This window comes from Struthio camelus, chromosome 1 (assembly GCF_040807025.1).
Source record: "Struthio camelus isolate bStrCam1 chromosome 1, bStrCam1.hap1, whole genome shotgun sequence".
In the NCBI taxonomy this organism is placed as follows: domain Eukaryota; kingdom Metazoa; phylum Chordata; class Aves; order Struthioniformes; family Struthionidae; genus Struthio; species Struthio camelus.
This window is the reverse complement of record NC_090942.1, coordinates 122,027,521-122,035,418: the sequence shown is the minus strand read 5'-3', so window position 1 is coordinate 122,035,418 and position 7,898 is coordinate 122,027,521.

Genomic DNA, 7,898 nt, shown 5'->3' with positions numbered 1-7,898 from the left:
TGTGTGGCTGCCTGCTCAGCGTGCTGGCTGCAGTGAGTCCCAAAAAGCACGCAGAGGAGCCAAGTGCACAACCCGGGGCTGGGCCCGAACTGCGTCGCATGGGAGAGTCCGACGTTGCGGTGCTCAGCCTCAGGGCCTGTACATGCCCCTGTGGACCTAATCTCAAGGCCCTGCTCAGATGTTATGTGAACTATGAAGGTGAAATTCAATTCTGCCATAAATGGAATTCTAGTGACCTCACTATAGCTGCGTAAATGTGAGTAAGATCTCATTTTCCTCACAGGTTTATGGGTCAGATTCTGACCTAGTCTTGTGAAAGGCATGTTTTTCAAAAACATCTCATTCTTCTCTGAGACACTTTCACAGCAGATGTGTCAAAATCTTCCTCGCCCGTGTTTCTAAGCTCTCTTAATCAGATAGGTACAATTTAACTGGTAAAAGTGAAAAAAAAAGAGAGAAAAGAAGTCATCAGAAATGAAAAAAATATTTTCTGTTGATGTTAATAGGTCTTCTATAAAAGGTTTTAAAGCTTCACAGCATTACTTGCTGAGTTTAATATATGCTATCAGCCAGCATGAGGAAGACAGACCTGTTTCAGAGTATAGCACTGGTACCTGCAGGTGCTGCTGTTACGTCCTAGAAAAGAGCTTGTTGCCTTGGCATTAGTTGTAGAATCAGATTTGTAAGAGCCTGTATTTGGATCCAGAACAGAATCACATGCCTAGGAGGGAAACGGAGGACTCATCTGATCCATCCCCTTCTGCTAAGGCAGGAACTAACCACCTATCTCATTCCTAACAGATGTTTATTTAATCTGTTCTTAAGGTACTTCTGTGATGGAGATTATCCAGGTAACATATTTCAGCGTTCCACTATCACTATCACTAGGAATTTTCTTCCTAATATCCAAAATAAATCCTTCCCTGCTGGAATTGTTAAGCCCAATAATTCTTCTATCTACCGTGGAAATTAACCTCTTCCTCTCCGCAGCAACCTTTAAAACATTTAAAGTGCTATTTTGTCCCTCTCTAGTCTTTCCTCTGGCGGGGCTGAACAACCTCAGTTCATTCATATCTTTCCTCACAGGCCCTACTTGCTATATTATGGACATTTCTGCTTTTTGGATTCCCTCTCATGGACTCATTCTGTGATGGAGTGAAAGGGTTACTTCTTCTACCCTGCAGCTTCTGCTCTTGTCCAACCGCTGGGTGACATTCGCTCTTTGTAACAGAGTGCACCTTGGTTCGTCTAATGACCTGCTGTAACAACCAGATCTTTTCTTACAGAGCTCCCACCTACTGATTTGTTCCCTGCCCTGTGTCTGTGCTGTCTCCTACATGGCAGTTTGCTCTAATTCTTACTGAATTAGGTATTTTGAAATGCTATTTCTCAGATTCACAGCCATCATTTAGAATTCAATATCACTCTCTCAAGAGTCACAGTTCTTCCCAAACTGAGGTCACCTGCAAATATGATTAGCATGTGCATATTTTAACATCCAAGTCAGTAATGAAAATATTGACTAGAACCGGACCTAGGACAGATTGCTGCAGAACCAGGCTCAGTACAACCTCCCATGCCATTAGTGACCACTGATAACTACTGTCAAAGTACACCACAACAAACAGCTTTGCATCCATACTATAAGAGCCCCTGCTATGTTTTCCCTTTCCCAGTCTTCCGCTTCATCAACATGACGTCAAATGTCCTCTGTCAACAGTTTACCCATTCCAATATTTGGTTGTCCTTTTACTACTCACATGCCCTGCTCACATCCCCATTGGCACATTTGGGCTTAGGACGGAAATTTTCCTCCCCAAGATGGAGCTGGCGAGGACCATTTCTCCTTTGTTCTCAACAGCATGAAGCATGGCTCTTTTTGTACAATGTTCTGGGAACTATGAAAAATTTTTTCCTATTGCAGGGTGGTGGGGGCAGAGGCAGCATACTCGATCCTCTTCTGCCCTCTTCCTGCAGCACAGAAATAACAATGAGCTTTTTGCAAGATTTAGATTTTTTTCAGGGCTTTGGTTAAAGTTTAACACTTTAGATTGATACATTGAATTGATATTCCATGGACCCTTTTAGACTGGACATCTATCTCAGGACAGGGAGCCAAGTGTTGCAGTTATTCTAATGCCCCATGTACATTTCATTCATTTCGTGTTTTGACTTTTCTGATTTCGTCACTACATGCTCAGTCTATGTTTCTGTGCTTATCTGGAGCAACCTGAATTAGGTTTCATCTTCTATATGCTCTCTTGCTGTGTTTGAGGTCAATGAAAATAAATCACACGTTAGCCAGCTTGGTCTTCTGCACAGCACTTTTTATTGCTTTCAGAGTGAGATAATTTGCAGATGCGTTTGCAGTACCATTTCTTTAAGACACCTTTCCAATGTACTTTTCCCTTGAACCAGTTTCCCAAGAGATCTGTCACACAAAGTCTGCGACTTATTGAAGTCCCCTTTCCTGAAAGGATTAATCGTTTTTATTTTGCTCTTCTTCCTTCTCCTCAAGATTGTAGGCTCTGCAATTTCAGAGCCATCCTTACTCAATTTGCCTTCCACATGAACCACTTCCTACCCAGCAGTTATAACTGCATCAGAAAAAGCATCCCCTCTGTTCCCTTTCTTTGTTGTCTGGATATACAAATGAAAAAGGACACCACTGCATCCCCAGAAGTTTTCTGGATAATCTGTTTACCTTTCTTTCCCAAAAGACATTTAGATAATTCAGATCTCTACGTATCACCAAACTCTATGCCCTGACTGGTTTTCCTCGTTATTCAGCAAAATCTTTATCCATCTGATTGTCTTATTTTGGTGGCCTAGATTGGACCTGGACCTTTACTAAGACCAATTCTTTTCTCCTTTTATAATTCTCTCTCTCCCTCTGCACCTCTGGTCACTCCAAATTATACTTCTGAGGACAATCCCTCCCACTTTTTTGTCCTAGTTTAGAGCCTTCCTCATTTAAGTAACAAGTTGGTGTGCAAGGATGCTCTTTTTCTTGTTCATGAGTTTAACTCTCTCCTTGCTCAACAGCTCCGCTGAAGAAGGTCAAGCCCCTTCCGGCAATGCATCACCTGGGCCTCTGACCCCTCGCGCTCCTTTCCAGGGCCATGGGAATGCTTCTGATATGCTCAGGGTGACTCCTGGCAGGGTCATTTACTAGTCATAAAAATGAGAGGCAGAGATGCCATGGAGACACATTATGTCTTCACAACCTTTGCGCAATTGTTTCATACTTGAGCTTTTGGAAGCTCAGTTCACAGGTGTGTATCTTTGATGTCTCATTCCTGAGACCAACAGTGGCCAGCACCTTCTGCTTCTCTTTGGGAGTGATAGTGATGAGCCCCATGGTCTTCATGGCACAGAACTTTTGCTTCTCTACCACCCTATTCTCTGGGAGGTTCGTTGCTACTGGAATAGGAGAATAACCTTCTCCATGTCCAGGGGACACTCACCCCCAGATTCTGTCCTTTGTGACTGGCTAATTCATATTAATTGTATCTACCTATCTATCAGCCTATCTGTCTACATGTCTATAGATACAGATATAGATACACACACGCACACACATTTATATAATGCAAATTTAATTTCTATTAATTGAATAACCTCCTCTATTGCTGGTGCCACTGCAGACCTCACTCTCTGCTTTGTTTTAGGAGATTTTCTGCTACGTTGTGCTGCTAATGCTCTCATGACCGTAATTACCTCTCAGCCTGCCTCCTTCCTCCTACAGACAGTTCTCCTATATGTCTCTAAAGAGACCTTACCAGCAAGCATCTCCTGCGTAGTGCGTCCTCCCCATCCTCATTTTGCTGGCAGAGAACTTGGGCAATCCTTGTCTGCTGCCGGGGTCCCCTCATGACTCTCAGAGGTGCAGGGAGAACACGACCTCCAAGATACAACTCTGTACTTTGACTGAAGCCCTTGTGAACCATTCCTTCTGGCTCCCCTTCATCCTCTTGAGCATTAACATTATCTGTAAGCCACCCAAACAAGTTTGAAGCATTTGAAAATCATTAGAACAATGTTTTCAGAGGGGCCAGGACATTGCCCAAAGTGTTTTTGAAGATTTGGGGGCAGATACGGTGCATAAGTTCTCCGAAGCCAACCGTGCTTCTGAGTTGCATTGACTGACGATCTGGTCTGTCTCTCAGGAACTGCTGCATTTCAGTACACGACCACCACCACCACCACCACCACCACCAGTAACAATAAATGAATGGCCTCTACTTGAGAATCAGAGACACAGCTATCGCAGAGGTTTAGGGATTAACAGCAGCTCACAAACTGCCTAAATCTTTTACTATCCCCCTTTTGAAGAAAGGCTTCAGCGGACTATAATTACATTTCACCTACCCTGACCACTACTGAATCGCCTTCCTCCTTACCCTCCAGAAGGGCTCTTGGCAGTTTTTTAATGAAATAGCCTGAACAAACATGAAGCTTCCAGTGAGGCAATGCGATGCTGGTTACTAAGCAGCCTTTGTAAAGAGCAGGCACTGCCTAAGCCCCCTCCCCCTTTTATCACTTAGATGTTATCTGTACAACAGGCCCAGTTGTAAGTAAGTGCAGACACTACAACACGAGCATGCTTTAGCTTTCCGCAGCCGCATTGTGCTTTTAACATGCTACTTATTTGGAGAGAACTAGGCAAAACTATGACGACGATTCTTGGTTAAAAAAGCCTGGTGCATGCTATCCAACAAATCTTACAAAAACATTAAATGTGTCCCAGGAAATCAAATTTATAGTGCAGGAAAGGTTTAGTGACTTCATCGCTCAGATTACCACTTGGATATCAGTTTCATCATCAACAACCTTCAATTTCCTGTTTTGCTTATCGTAGAATTACTGTTCTCTTTTTTTAATGTTTGCACAGCCCATATGGCAACAGCTACACAAAGATTAGATACAAGATTTTTCAATGATAGATTAAAGAACGTGTTTGTTTTATGATATTTAAAGAAATAATAATTAAGAAAAAGCCAGGAACTGGATGCTTATAAAACACTAGTAGGGCTTATGTACTTTTCTTTTTTACCACTGGAAAAAATATGATTCATGGTGGTATGTGTATTAGTACTCCATAACCATTACAGATTTGTGTTCTGCTTGGGAACTGCTGCTTTTTACTGACTAATAAAGGCCACTAGACCCCTGGCACTTAATAACAAAACTGCATACTTCTAGTCTTTATGGAAACTTGTTTGCCGCTGCTGTTTTTACCTGCATGAATCAGGCACTGTGTCATCTCTTTGCCCTTAAAAACATTCCTACTAATCCTATAAGTTGCATAGTCTTGCAAAAGCCTGACCCACCCCATCGCTTGACTCAGCTGTGAATCTCCTTCATTGCAGAAAATTTTTTTTCCAGCATAAATATATTCCTTTATCATTCCCAACCATTCTGCAAAACTATAGCTTTCGCCTCAAAAACAGGTCTTCAAACCCAAATGAAAAATCTCCTCAAAATCCCTCTCAGACTGGAACATCTCTTTGGCCTCTCTAAAGTGCTGGGAGGCTCCTAAGCAGAGGGCTTGACGCTGCCTGGAGCCGGGAAATCACCCAGGCACAGTCACTAGTGTTGCTGCTGGCAGTGGCTGCCCAAAAAGGGTCTTTACTCTAGTACCGGTGCAGAAACTGGATGCGCTGCATAACCTTTTCGTTGGGCCTGTAGTTCCTTTTCTAAATGTTAATCTAATTTTTAAAATGTATAGCATGCTTCCCTCCAAGTGACTAAAATCCCACTTAGGAGGTCTCTCGCTAATGAAGGAAGAATAAAGGAAAAATTTGTGATCAATTTGTGGGTTAGTGGGTGGTAACAGTGTGGAGTTATTACATAATGCATATTCACCAAGTGTGTATGTATGTTCACCAATGTGTTTTCTGTATCAGGAGAATAAACACACTTTCAGTTGTTGTTTTGGATTGAAAATAGAAGGACAATAAAAATAGAACTGTTCACTAAAACAGTATAAACAGATGAATTAAGAAATCTCAATTAAGGAATTGTATTAGAGTATTTGGGAGAAAAAACAAATCCTGGAGTCAGGTTTACTAATTCATTGTCAAGATTTTTGACATGTTGTATTTTCCATTTAGAAAAACACACTGTAAGATACCCTGAGAGGCAAAATCAATACTAATGCACAAAATAAATTCAGCTTCATGACCATATTAGGTAGATATAAACATGCAGCAGATTTATAAACGCAAAAGCCTAGAGGAAATTTCTCTTGTCTCCTCTTGCAAGCATCCAAATCTCCTGGTTGAAGAGTAACCATTAGCCAACAGACATCCAAATGAAAAAAAAAAATTACTTGTGCAAGTACTTATTTCCTCTTTCCAAGATCTGCCTCTACTTAAGCAGTTACAATACAGTTTTGAGGATATTTTCTGCTTATTTTCTTTGAAGAATAATACAGTGGTATTCAGAGAATTTTCCTCCCTAGCATAACAGAAATTAAGCTCACAAGTCTATGTTTACACGTAAAGCTTCCACATTCATCACTTCCGGAAATTGGACTACCCTTTTAGGCACTTAAATTCGCATAGCCAGGCTCAAGAAATTTTGGTCAGAAGTCTGATGAATATCAATATAAATCCTTCTCGAGCATTTCCTTTGTTTCCATGAAAAGGTGGACTTCTCAGCGAGTATTTTGCAGGCAGTTACACCACTTGGATTAATGGGGGAAAACGGCAGGACTATTTGGAAATCTGTCCTATAGGGCTTAAAAGCTCCGTGCAGGTTTTTTAGCCCACACCAAGTAATGCGTTGCATAAAAGAGGAAAGAGGAATCATATCTGTGCACAGGCCCACAGTTTTCTCTGCTCCCACATTCAAACTTACTTCTCTACTCTGTTTCTCATGTGAAGGCAGCTAGTAGTGGCACTGATGCAAGTAGGAAGAAACTGAGTCCCACAACATCCCCGATGGGGATGTTGTCAGTAAGTACAACAGCAACAGGATTAGAAATGATTTGCCCTACAGGAGAGGGCTTTTCTTTCTTTCTTTTTTTTCTTTTTGTTTCTGTGAAATGGGCAACTTAGCACTAAAATTTTGTGAGATATTAAATTGTTGGCCTGAAATAGGTTAGATGAGGCAAGGATAAGGTTTTGATGTGCCATATGTGGGATTAGCCTGTTGTGACATCAAGAGTTTTTATAAGATATTTGTAATATCACTGTGACTCTAACAATGTTTTGTCTAAATGAATCAATGCTTAATCTGTGGAATAAAGTACACTAAATATATTGCAAATACAGATCTAAATATTTGGCTTTCAACAGGTATACGAATAAGTTGTTTTAAGGTATAAACGGTGTCCTTGAGAACCAGTTCTTAGAAGCTTTCTCCAGAATGAAATTGTAAAAGTCAGGGGAAAACAAACCACTGGCAAGATTTGACATTGCTGGACTGATTTTCTGGGTTTAGCATGAAAAGCTATTAAAGAGAAATCAAATGGCATGGTAGTTCCAAGTTTCTGACCTGCTGCACAAAAAATATCACTCAAAAGTTACACTTGAGTGCCTAGGGGATGTCTGTCACCTCTGCTGTCTGCACTGACACTCAAGGTCCACGGGCTGTAAGTGGTTTTTCAGCCTCAGTCTTTGACAAAGAGAATGATTAATGTGAAGATGTTAAAAACTTGCATTGACAGCTTGACGCTCACTTCTTTTTTATTCTGCATCACGCTGTCGCTAAGTGGTACCTGCCTAAATCCAGATAATCTCTCTTCCTGAATCTTTTGGTGAGGTTGAAATATCCAGTGTTAATACATAGCCAGTGGGGGAGGAAGAAAAGGTGGCTCTGGTACAGAAACAGAATCCGCAATGATCACAGGGCAATACAGCTCACGTTCAACGCAAGGGACTAATGGGAAA